This window comes from Notolepis coatsorum (assembly GCF_963971535.1).
Source record: "Notolepis coatsorum genome assembly, chromosome: 11".
Lineage (NCBI taxonomy): Eukaryota > Metazoa > Chordata > Actinopteri > Aulopiformes > Paralepididae > Notolepis > Notolepis coatsorum.
The window spans coordinates 41,554,041-41,567,688 of record NC_140175.1 but is presented as its reverse complement, the minus strand read 5'-3'; positions in this window follow the sequence as shown (position 1 = coordinate 41,567,688).

Sequence of the window (13,648 nt, the reverse complement as noted above, 5' to 3'; positions counted from 1 at the left end):
CTTCCAGGTGTCCATTAAGGAATGCAGTTACGACGTCCATCTGGTGCACCTGTAGATTGTTTTGAATAGCAAAGGACAGTAATGTACGAATAGAGCTGAATCGTACCACAGGTGAAAACGTTTCATCATAGTCAGCACCATACAACTGTGAGTAGCCCTTGGCGACAAGTCTGCATTTGTATCTCTCCACTCGTCCATCACTGTGATGCTTGACTTTGAACACCCATCTTGATCCTACTGTCTTCCTTTCTCTTGGTAAATCCACTAAGTCCCATGTCTCATTTTCCAGCAGCGACTCATATTCCAAATCAGCCGCCTCCTGCCATTCCTTTGCATTAGGACTCACCATTGCTTCTTTCAGTGTGATTGGCTCTGTCACACGACACATATTGGCATGATGATCAACAGTCACTGTATCAGCAAAGTCATCATATCCATATCTCCTTGGAGCATTTCTGATTCTGCCGCTTGTTCTGACAGTGCTATCGACCTCATCATCTTGTGTTTCACACTCTGTTTTAATGATTATTTCGTTCTTCACTTCACGTGTTTCACTCTCACCTGTTTTAATCGTCATCTCGCCCTTTACCTCCTGTTTACAGTTGAAGTTTGATTCATCAAAGATGACATCTCGACAGATTAGAATTCTCCTTTTCTCTTCATCATACAGGCGATAACCCTTGGCATTGTTTGCATATCCCACAAAACGAAGCTTCACAGCCTTTTTGTCCAGTTTCCTTCTCTCTGAATCTGGGATATGTGCATAAGCAACACAGCCAAACACCTTCATGTGACTCATGTCAGGTTTCTTTCCATACCATCTCTCATAGGGAGTCTCTTGTTTCAGGACAGATGTGGGCAGCCTGTTCTGTATGTAAGCTGCGGTGGCTACAGCCTCTGCCCAGTGCATCTTCGGCAACTTAGCATGTGACAGCATGCTTCTAGCTGCTTCAACTAATGTCCTATTTTTTCTTTCTGCAACACCATTTTGCTGTGGTGAGTGAGGTACAGTCATTTCATGGTGGATGCCTTGAGCTTTCAAATATTCTTGAAACTCCTTTGATGTGTACTCACCACCATTGTCTGTTCTCAGCCTCATGACACTCTGCCCACACTCATTTGAGAATGTTTTCTCAAATTCCTTGAATTTGTGTAACACCTCATTCTTCTGTTTCAGAAAGTATACCTTGCAGCATCTAGAGTAATCATCAATGAAAGTCACAAAATATTTTGCTCCACTTACAGATTCAGTCTGCATGGGACCACAGACATCACTGTGAATCAGCTGCATCTTGCGTTTGGAACGGATTTCTCCAATCGACTTGTATGGCTTTTTAGCCAGCTTGCCTTCCACACATCCTTCACAGAAGAGAACCTCTTTCTCTGCAGAGAAGTCCACTCCATTCACCAGATACTTTAGTTCCTTCAGCTTGGTGGTGTGACCAAGGCGCTGGTGCCACAGGCTGGCTGCTACTGATGCACTATGACAGACAGATGAACTTCCTTCAACATCCAGCTGATAGAGCCCATCAGCTCTTTGTGTTCCCATTCCATGAAGAGTTCTATCTTTTCCATGTATGTAGCAGCGAGACTTCCTGAACTGCACTGTATTTCCTTTCTTGGTAGCAGCTCCCACTGAGAATAGATTCCCAGATAGCTTTGGAACATACAGCACGTCATACATTGTGACTTTTTTTACATCACTTGATTTAAAAGTCATTTTCATGTTGACATGTCCAAGTCCTAGGGCTTCAACCACCCTGCCGTCACCGAGTCTCACAGACTGTGCTTTTGAGAATTGCTGGTATTCTTGAAGAACCTTTTTATCACATGTCATGTGCTTTGATGCTCCAGAATCAATTAACCACTCAGCATGTTGTGGTCTGTCAGTCGGGGTTGCCTCTCTGGTGACAAAGGCACTTTCAGATGAATCTTCATCATCGTAATACATCATGTTTTTGGCCTTGTGGGTTTTCTTCTTAGTTTTGTATTTCAAGCTTGGACAGTCACGTTTAATATGTCCTTCTTTTCCGCACCCGTAGCACCTCCATGTGCTTGCTCTTTCTACTCCCATTGACTGACCACCACTGGAGTTATTCTGCACATTTCCTCGAAAACGTGAAGACATGGCTGATGCACCATCTGATGTAGCACTACTTGAGTTAACATTAGCATTCACTTGCTTTTGCTCTTCATTTGTTAATGATTGCTGAACAAACTGCAGTGTCAGACTGTCAATCTTTGTTTCTAGTGCAGTGACAATTGTAGCATAACATGGTGGCAAACTACCCAAAAGTGTTACAATTTGGTCTTCCTCTTCAATTACAGCTCCTATTGCTGATAGCTGGTCAGTCAGCTCCTTCATCCGTTTTAAATGTTCAGTTAAACCATCTCCTTCCTTCATTTCACATCGAAAATACTTTTTCTTCAGAAACAGTTTATTTGCCAAAGTATCTCTCTCAAAATGGCCTTTCAGCGTGGTCCACGCCTCTTTGGGAGTCTGGCAGCTTGTTATCAGGTACAACTGGGGTGTACTTACATTCAGCACTAACATAGAGAATGCCTTCTCTCTCCGTTTATCAAACTCAGCCCGTGCTTGAGCATTAGCATCTGCAGCTAATGTATCCGTCTCAATTAGCATACCCCATAGTCCTTTAGCTTTCAGCAAGTGCTCCATCTGAAACTTCCATGTTGCCCAGTTCTCTGGTCCGCTCAGCCGGTCAATAAACAGCTTGTCATCCATTGTGAAATCCCACAACACTGTTCATCTCACACAAAACTCTGTGTAGCTTCTTAGCGATGTTCTGGGCCCATAACCTGTTGTATATTTCCAGAGCTTTATTCCTTGTTGCACCATACACCATACTGAGACACAACATACAGCATGACAGGAAGTACTAAATATCTGTCTACAAGCAGAGGGTGGTATTGACTGATAGTGCCATCTAGTGGTAAGGTAAAAGTACTGTATTACAACACGTTTCACCTAACAACACTATTGCTCCGTGATCATAGCCATCCATCTCTAAAGCTAACCACTATTTGTAAAAGCCACAACCACGTTACCATATGTAATAATGTAAATCATTGTGTCGTTGTACATATTGTGTATACACCGTTAGAAGCTAACGTAGCTTAGCTTGGTAGCTATTGTTGTGCTAACGCCATACCCCGACACCCAGCTTGTTAGCCAGCATGAATGCCCGATTTTGTATACCCTTGTCCTCACAAGTATTCTGCCAGGGAACTTATGGACATGACAATAGTAGTAGTTATAAGGTGTTTGATCATTGTGTCGTTGTACATATTGTGTATACACCGTTAGAAGATAACAATAGCTATGAGCTAACTAACGCTACAAGCTCAAACACCCTACAACCACCACAAGCCCCCCCGGCAGAACACCCGCGAGGACAAAGGCAAACAAAGAGGAGAGAACCACCCCAAATCGGGCACTCATGCCGGCCAACAAGCGACCTGCGTCTATGCCTTCTACATCGGGCATTCATGCTGGCTAACAAGCTGGGTACCAGTACTGCGCGCTTCCAGGTACCAATTACCATCACGCACCTGAAAGGAGTTTCCAATCATCTCGAGGGGAGCCCTTTTATACACGGGTTTCTGAACATTCAGTGTCGGGTCGTTTTGCTCACCACCAGCTATTGCTTGTTCCTCTTGTGTTGTTTCTCCAGTACGCCCTTGGAAGTCGCCGTTGTTACCTCTCTCTGCCTCCGTGGACCCGTGCCTCATATTACACTTTGCCTTGGTGAGTTTTTGGAAGTCTATTTTTTGATGCTCCGATTTCCTCATTTTTTCCCAGACTCAAGACCTTCATTCTGTTTTTTGTGTGTTCCTTAACACTGAAGAAGTGTCGCTTTGTTTTTGTACTGGACTCTGTTTTGTTACTGAACTGCCTCGTAATCACTACGTTCTATTAATGACATTCTACGTTTTTCTGTTCCTCCCAGAGTGAATATTCAATAAGCTGCAGAGCCGCAGAGCCACAGAGCCACAGAGCCACAGAGCCAACTCTGCTCTGGGCAGAGCCGCAGAGCCCTACTCTGCTGAAGGACATTCCCCCTGATTGCTTTTATGTTGTTTTTTGCTTGTTTCTGTTTGTAAATAAATACGCCCATAGTTTTTGGCTAACTCTGAACTACCTGTCTGTGTCGTGCTGTTGGGGTTGTTTACAAACCATAACAGGCTGGCTCTGTGCTGACATCATACCTCAAGGACCGAAGTGTCATGGAGAGGTACTCTGTCGGCCCCCCGTGGACGGGTGTCCCCCAGGGCAGGGATATCCACGTCTCTGAGCGGATCTGGGCCTGTCTGTCTGACATCTCCCCCTGGATGACGACCAACCACCTCAAAATGAATCTAAGCAAAACAGAATTGCTTCACCTGCCGGCCAAATCCTCCCCCCTGACCGACCACTCCATCAGTCGAGAATGCAGCTGTGACCGCGTCCCCGACCGTCAAGAACCTTGGTGTTGTCCCGCCTACCTCCGGTCAATGGTCTCTAACTACACACCCTCAAGACCCCTACGCTTTGCATCTTCTGGCCGCCTCAGACCTACTCCTATCCAAGCTCCGGGAGGGTCATCAAAGAGAAGACGCCTATTCTCAGTCCTTGCCCCACAATTGTGAAACGAACTTCCCACCAGTTAGGACAGCCAAAACCCGTCCAATCTTTTGCCGTCGACTAAAGACACACTTCTTCAACCAATATCTAAACAATAAAAAAACAACGATAACTAACCTTACTGTCATGCACCCTCTTAAGCCCAACGGGACCGGTACCGGTCCCAAAATGACATCACGTCATAAATCAAGCTCTACAGACTGTCTTATTGTTCAATTATTGTTTAATTTTTCAAACGTATTCAAGTATAAACATCATAACCATGTCACAACAGCAGTTATAATGTATATTATCATCAATAGGTTAGTTTACGAATATGTTAAAGTGTTATTAGTTCGACTTTAGTTTTTCTGTTGTTGAGATCGCGAAAGTTGGCCATTTTGAAAAAGTGACCGTCGGTAATTGTAGTCATTTTGATGCCATTTTGAAAAGGACATCGAGAGCTTTCAATGAGCGTTGGATTTAAAAAAAAATACACTTCCCAGAGGCCTCTAGGTCAAAAAAAGCTAATGACTTCTGTATGATTCTTTTTTTAATATCTCTTATTACTCAGGATAATATACCACAAAACTGAATGTTATTGGCATATATTGGAGCGCAGTTAGTTTGTCTCCCCTATTTTGAGCATTTAGCAACAATCAGATTTGAAATCAGTTTAAAAATGGCGACACTTTGGCAAGAATAAGAAACCTACTGTACATACAGTAGATTTCATTATCTGTTATTATGCACGCCTGGTGATACTAAATCCAAATTGAACTCGGGCATTTGAAAGATAAGATTTGGCACAATCCATAAATGTGCAAATTGGCTATAATAGGTCATTTATAAGCCTGCTATTCTATATATTCTATAATATTTCAAATTGCATTGGTCCGGATGGGAGAATTCAGTACTGTATCTACAAAACCTTCTGTTTAATCATCTTCCCTTTATTCATTTCCTTAGATTCTTTGTACACGTGATCTCAAGAAGGTACTGACCGAGCTCAGTGGCAGTTTTTCATGTCTGGTAATTTTTAGCATGGTGTTATTCACTGTCAAAGATGCAAAGAAAAAGCATAATTCATATTCTCCTTTGTTTCATCACAATTTAAGCAAGCCTAGTAATAGACAATATTTCTGACACTGGGAATACATTCACTGAGGTCCATAGATGTCCCTAGATACCAAGAACATGCAAATGGACCTTGTAGAAGTGGAGGAATATTTCATTAGGTATGTATTTTAGGTGGATTTTCAGAAAATAGGGCTCCAGGCTTAAGAGGTTAACCTTACTGTCCTAATATACTAACCTACACTGTAGCACTCAACACTTTGATGAACATTGTTACTCAGCTGATAGAGTTGTACCCTTCCTGCTGACTTGTCGTACAGAACTTATAAGACGCTTTGGATAAAACCCTACCCTTCCCCCACCGAAAGCCACCCGGTCAGCGAGACATCACCACAGCAGGGAGCCGGCGGGATGGAATCAACACAGCCCCATGCCCCCTCCCCACGGAATTCCACCACCAGACGGAATCAACACAGACGCTAGCAGATGAACCAGGACATGACAAAGAATCACACCCACCCCCCCCTCCCACACACGGACCAAATAATAACAACACAGCCCCACCCCCCTCCCGTCGCGGGACACCCACCTTGATCAAAGGATCCCCCACCCCCCCTCCGGACATCACAGAGCCCCCCCCCTTCCCACAGAAGAAGAACCCTACCTTTATCTCAAGGATATAGACAACACAGCAAATAAAAACGGTCTTCATATTTTCCATCTTAATGTAAATAGCCTTAGGCACAAACTGGCAGAAATAAGGCAACATTTCATTAGCGGTAAGGTAAACATTCTATGTTTCTCTGAAACTAAACTGGACTCATCAGTAACAGACCCGGAAATTTAATTGGAGAACTATTCTTTAGTCCGGAATGACAGGAACAGGCATGGAGGAGGTGTCTGCATGTACATTCATAAAGACACCAAATGTATTAACCGTACAGACCTAGATCATGAGGCTATTGAAACTGTTTTTGTAGAAATTCTATTTGATAGATCGGTCTACATGTAAAGTATGTGCATCAGGGATATATATGCACAATGTATAGTATTTTTTTTCGTAAGTATTTTTTTAATTTCCATGTCAGTTTTTAATGTATTTGTATGAGTCTTTTACATGTTTTGTATGTTCTTACAAAAAAAGAAAAAGGCAAATCTTGGACGCTGCATATTGTGATGTGGAAAGACATGTGTTGAATATTGGAGAGATTTGTGCAAAAAATATCAATAAAAAAATAAAAAATAAAAATCTATTTGAAAGGGCTAAATCTGTTCTAGTCGGCACAATTTACAGACCGCCAGACCAAAATGGCTTTTATGATGTGTTGGATGCGTGCTTAGCTGGAGCTGAGGATGCAGAAATTATTCTTATTGGGGATTGGAACACGGATATGCAACAAAAAGATGCACCCGTCTTCAAATCCTACAATAGGTTTTGTGATCTGCATGGCCTCAGCCAGCTAATCACACAACCCACACGTGTATGTGAGTCAACTCAGACTACCATTGACCTCATCCTGACCTCTGACAAGTCCAAGATCGCCAATAAAGGGGTTATAGCATGCAGGTTAAGTGATCATTATATGATATTCTGCACCCGCAAAAAGCTAAAACAAAAGGCTGGCTGTCACAAAACAGTCACATCTAGAGACCTCAAAACCTACTCTAGCGAGGCCTTTAACCTTGAACTGGAGAGTCTGGACTGGTCAGATGAGCTCAATGGTACACTGGTTGAAGAAACATGGCTTGGCTTCAAAACCAAATTTTCAACGATACTAAACAACATGGCCCCCCTAAGAACCACCAGGGTAAAAAATTGCACGGAGCCGTGGATGCACGCTGAAATACTGACCGCTATGAAAACCAGAGACAATTTTTTTTCGTAAAAAGTCAGTCAAAGCTTACCATAAGCACGAGCAGTGAACTCCAAGCCCACGTGACTGAACTCAAACTGGAAAGAAACAGACTAAGAAATGACGTAAACTCCATGATCAAAACAGCAAAAAAAAAATTCATCAATGACAAAACCGAGGAAAACAAAAACAAACCACGTGAACTTTGGAAATTACTCAATAACCAACTAGGCTGCAGTAAAAAACTTAAAACCAGATTCTCAAACATAAACATAAAGACGGACAACACGCTAATGTAACAGAGTTTATTGTGATTCCACTTGTCAAGGTAACTAAGACCCAATAGCATGGCACCATTACATGAGGAAGCAGCCCATGGTAGGTTCACAGATGTACACCCAGAATGAACATAACATTCCTAAATGTTTAACTCTCACTACTAGTTGGAAGTATTAATGTAGGCATGTTGACAATACATTGTAGAAGGTAGCGACCGTATGGTAAATGTGTTAAAATAATAATTAAGTGAGATTGTGTCGAAAATGTATATAACTAGCCCACATGTTAGTAGGCTAATTATTCCCAATTCTTCTGTAGTGAACGGTGTTCGAGGGGTCTGATGAGCCGACCACATAACCTGTCTAACCAGGATCTTTTGTGTGTTACCAGGTACAAAATATTGTCATTTGATTGTACATTGTTTATTATTTCATGTTATTATATTGACCATTACATGAGGAAGCAGCCCATGTGAACGGTGTTCGAGGGGTCTGATGAGCCGACCACATAACCTGTCTAACCAGGATCTTTTGTGTGTTACCAGAATAAACCACCCAAGACCGTGGAGCAAGTGTCTGTCGTTAAATTTAAAAAAAGTACACAACGCATTGGTTATACTCATCACAGACAAGCTGGATGTAGCCAATTACTTAAATAGTTTCTTCACAAACATAGCCACAACACTGGTAAACAAACTACCCTCCCACTCAGGGCATTATGGGGTAGAACACATAGTAGCATACTACAAGAACCTAGGGGTCCACAAAGACGACTTCAAACTGGAAATGGTAACAACAGATGAGGTACTCAAAAAACTGAGCGCCCTCCAACCTAACAAGGCCACTGGCCATGACAACATCCCCTCCAAATTCCTCAGAGACTCAGCAGCCGCCATCACCCCAGTCATCACACACATAATAAACCTCTCCATAAAACAGGGACACGTCCCCAAGGACTTCAAAATTGCGAGAGTAACACCCCTGCACAAAAAAGGCAGTAAATTAGACCCAGGCAACTACCGCCCTGTTTCTATCCTTACCTCCATCTCGAAAGTCATGGAAAAAATTGTATACGAACAGGTCGAAAAATATCTCGCGGAAGAAAATCTAATCTACAAATTCCAATCTGGCTTCAGAACATCCCACTCCACTGACACATGCCTTCTCTATTTAAACGACCACATCAAACAAGAGGTGGACGTGGGCAAATACTGCGGCATTGGTCATGCTGGACCTCACAGTAAGCTGTGGTGTTCCACAAGGAAGCATACTAGGTCCGCTACTGTTCCTAATTTATGCAAATGACATGTCGTCAGCTTGTGACTGCAACTTGTTCCTGTTTGCGGACGACAGCCCTGCTGGTCTCTGACAAGAACAAGTTACAGGTTGAAAAAACCCTCAGCTCAGAACTAGGCAAAATCTGCATATGGCTCGCTGATAACAAACTATCATTACACATGGGCAAAACAGAGTCCATTCTCTTCGGTTCAAATAACAAACTCAGCAAGACCGACGACTTCTCAGTTACAGTGGGTGACAATATTGTCACAAGGAAAGAAGATATTACCTATCTGGGTTCAATCCTAGAGTCAAATCTTTCCTGTGACAAAATGGCATCCAATGTAATAAAAAAAGTCAACCAACAAACTCGATTCTTGTACCGGATCTCCTCACTGGTAAACAAGAATACCCTGAAGACTCTGGCAGGAGCACTCATTCAAGGGTACTACGACTATGCTTGCACCTCATGGTACCAAAGCACCTCAAAGGCGCTAAAAACAAAATTACAAACATCTCAAAACAAACTGGTCAGACTACTGCTTGACCTTACTCCTAGAACCCACCTCACCCCTGCCCACTTTGACAACCTAGGATGGCTTAGAGTAGTAGACGACAGAGTACAGCAACTTGCAATGGGCCTGGTCTACAAGATACACTACACGACCAAGGTACCCATGTACATGTGAAAATACTTCCCAAAGGTCAGTGAATACCACGATCACAACACCAGAGGGAGCTCCACAAATCATGTTAAACCCAGATTTGGCTCAAACAAGGGACTAAACACGTTTCGCAATTATGCCACATCAATGTGGAACGCACTACCCAAAGCTGTAAAGGAATGTGAATCACTACCCACTTTCAAAAACACTCTCAAAAAACACCTACGGGAGACTGCAATTCGAAACTGGCCCCTGTAAACGTCCTAACACAACCCCCTCCAATGTACAGTAAAAATGACCAAGTATGGTCTTGTCAATATTCCAATGTACAGTGTTGCTTGTACAGTTGTACAGTGTCCCCCACCCACCCCTCCTACCCAACCCCCCCCCACTCCTACCCAACCTCCTCCAATGTACAGTACCCCCCCCCCCCCCCCCCCAATGTACAGTTTCTACGTCAAATGTATATACTTCTTTTCTGGACTCTTTTCGTATCACAAACAGTACTGTATTTGCAAATCTGGTATGTCATAAATGTATGAAAATATGATGAATTGAAAATGGGGGACCCTGATGTAAACAAGACGAAAGTCTTTCTCTGGTCTGCATCCCCTTAACAATTGTATGTATTGAGCTGTACTGTACCCATTCTGCAATCTGTTAATAAACTTTTCAATCAATCAATCAATCAATAGATGTAGCAGTACTGTCTATCTGTATGTCATATATGTTACGATGAATTGAAAATGGGGGACCCTGATGTAAACAAGACGAAAGTCTTTCTCTGGTCTGCATCCCCTTAACAATTGTATGTATTGAGCTGTACTGTACTGTACCCATTCTGCAATCTGTTAATAAAGTTTTCAATCAATCAATCAAGCATCAGCTAAATGACTAAATGTAATTTAAAAATTTTACTGGCTGCAGACAAGGAACATTTCAGTTGGGGAAAGAATAGTCATAAAAACAGGCTTTTGTCTGCATTTTTCTTCTTTTATTTTTACTTCTATTCATTACTTTAATCTATTTAATTTTTTATGTTCTTCCATTTCATTGGTTGTTTTATTCATTTTAATTGTTTTATTCATTTAACTTTTTGTTTTTATCTCCTGTAGCACTTTGAGATTTTTACAAATGTAAAGTGCGGTACAAATTGAATTTATCATTATTATTATTATTATAATACCATAGTCAATACAAGATTATATAAAGCATGCATTCCAGTCAGCAGAATTCAGATCAGAATTATAAATGATTGCCCCCAAAATGTGGATACAACATGCTATACCATACATTTATTAAGTCAGATAAGGACAGAATAATTGCTTTAATTTTCCATTAATAGTTTCAACAAAGCTCACATTTGCACATGAATACATTGCTTGACTAGCAACACATATTTACAAAACTTTAAATAAAATTTGGTTTGGGAAATCCCACATAGATCAGCCTCATAGCCCTAAAAAAGCTATCATTCCACTGTAGTCATAATAAATGAGAAACATTGACTGATATATATATATATATAAAGATATACAATTCTCTAAATTAGTATGCTCCAACCAACACAATGCAATGAGTTGTTCCTAGACACCCATTTCAGGCCAGAATATCCACACCACCAGTGGGGTATCATGTCATGTCAAACCTTCAATCAGTGGTCATGGACAACTTTCCCAATTCTCAAGCTAAGTAAATACAGTAAGCATAGAGAAAGTTAATGTTTCACAGTTCTTGTGGTCTTATGCGATAGCCTGCTCCTTCTCATGTAATCCCTTTTGTCTATCCAAATACCTGTTAAAAGTAGTGTTTATTCCTGATCAACAATATAACAGAACCATCCAGTTTCTGACATGTGGCTTTATCAAGTATAGTACTGGTGCTTTTAAAAAGGAAATATAGCATATACAATGTAAGATGTGTCCAGGGTATTATTTATATCAGAAAATCAAGGAAACATTAAATGTTTCTATGCTTCAAATGTGTTCATACACATCCATAAATTAACCAGTTGTATTCCTTGTCTGACACAAAAGTGACCCTGCTTATATTTCCTCCAACAGGAACAGGTTTCATAACACCAATATTAATGTTATTCAGACTTTGCTGGAACCAGATTTTGGAAGGACCTTTGCTACACGTTGTACATCATCATCATCATCATCATCATCATCATCATCATCACCTATAAACAACCTGGGCAAAGATGTTCCTAATGCAGCTTAATTCTTTCAGAGAATACTGTCATGTACTGGCTTGGTGCCACTCTTGCTCAATCTCTTGAATATTTGCAGTCTGCTTTTGGTATTGTATAGTTTGCATAATCTGAAACTTATGTTGAATGCTACAAAAACTAAATTGATGTTTTCTAATGCCAGGAAGACATTAACCCCTCTAAAAGGGCAGTCGGATAGAATTAGTGTCAATCTGACTGAGTGTAGGTATTTTTAGTTAGTCACAGGCTGCAAAGCTCTCACTCATCATTGCACCCTATATGCAAAGAGTTCAGTGGCCTTCATTGGCCTCATGCACTCACTTATTGGCACATATTTATTTATAAGTCCATCCTTGCAGCAGCCTGGGGCCATTACAGACAGATTTGCAGCTAGATGAGCTGATCCCGATTAAGACATTCAACAATGTAGTGAATGGTTTGGAGGCAGATTCAGTTGGAATGTGTAACTGCTTTCCTAAGCTAGATTCCATTTCCTCTTATCCGTCTTTTCAGGCATATCATTCTGTGAGTTACTACTGCATGTTTTGCAATATGTGCTTTTAATTAGGGATGTTCGATATTGGCTTTTTTACCGATACCGATATACCGATATTGTCCAACTCTTAATTTCCGATACCGATATCAACCGATATCAAACGATACCGATATATGCAGGGTTCCCCCCCCCCAAAAACGGAATAATTTCAGGTAATTAACATTACATATCTCTTGTCGTGGAATTAACACAACATTATGCATACTTTTGACAATAAATAAAATAAGAATTAGTTCTTACTTGCTTAAAGGTTAAATAAATGTAAAAATAAAAAAAATTAAAAAATTAAAAACAGATAGCGATAATTTCCGATATCACATTTTAATGCCAACATCGGCCGATAATATCGGACATCCCTACTTTTAATGTTTGCTTTTATGTTGTTTGCAACACTGTGTTGCTGCTATCTTGGCCAGGGGGTCCCCTGGTAAAATAAAGGTTAATAACATCCTGGTTAAAGTTAAATTCTATTAGACTCTAGGACCTAGAATCTAAAGTATTCAAGCAGGCCATTCTGTAAGGAAATTATTATGTATTAAAATCTACAACGTTCCCACTGAATGCCAGCACGTATAAACAGAGGCAGTAACCCCTCAAATGTATAATAACACAATAATTCAAAATCACATAGTTAGTTAGTGTTTGACTTTGGAAGGCATTTGGCGTGTTATGATCCAATTAAAGAGAAGGCTAACCGACAATTAACTAAACCCCCTCTTGTGACATTCAAAACATTTTCACAACATAGTTTTTCTTTCTGAGAAAATGGCTGTTAAATTTTTTAAGTAAAATGTTTGTATGAAACTATTACTCTCCAGCACTCCACATTGCTTTCAGTTTAGCTGGTCGTCCGTACTAATACACATTGGCCGTATTAGGGGGTGGGAAACTGATGGGTGGGGATCGGGCGTTGTGGACAGCGACTCCTACAGGTCGGTTGGTGCGCCTGCGCAGTAGAATCAGGAAGTGTCGGGGGCAGCGTGAGCCTCCCACGCGTTACTCCTCGCCACTGAGAGATCGAGCTGCGCAGGTGAAAAGATGCGACTGCTGTTACCTCAAGTACCGGAGGGGACTTGTGCTATGTATGACTTAGTCCACATTGCAG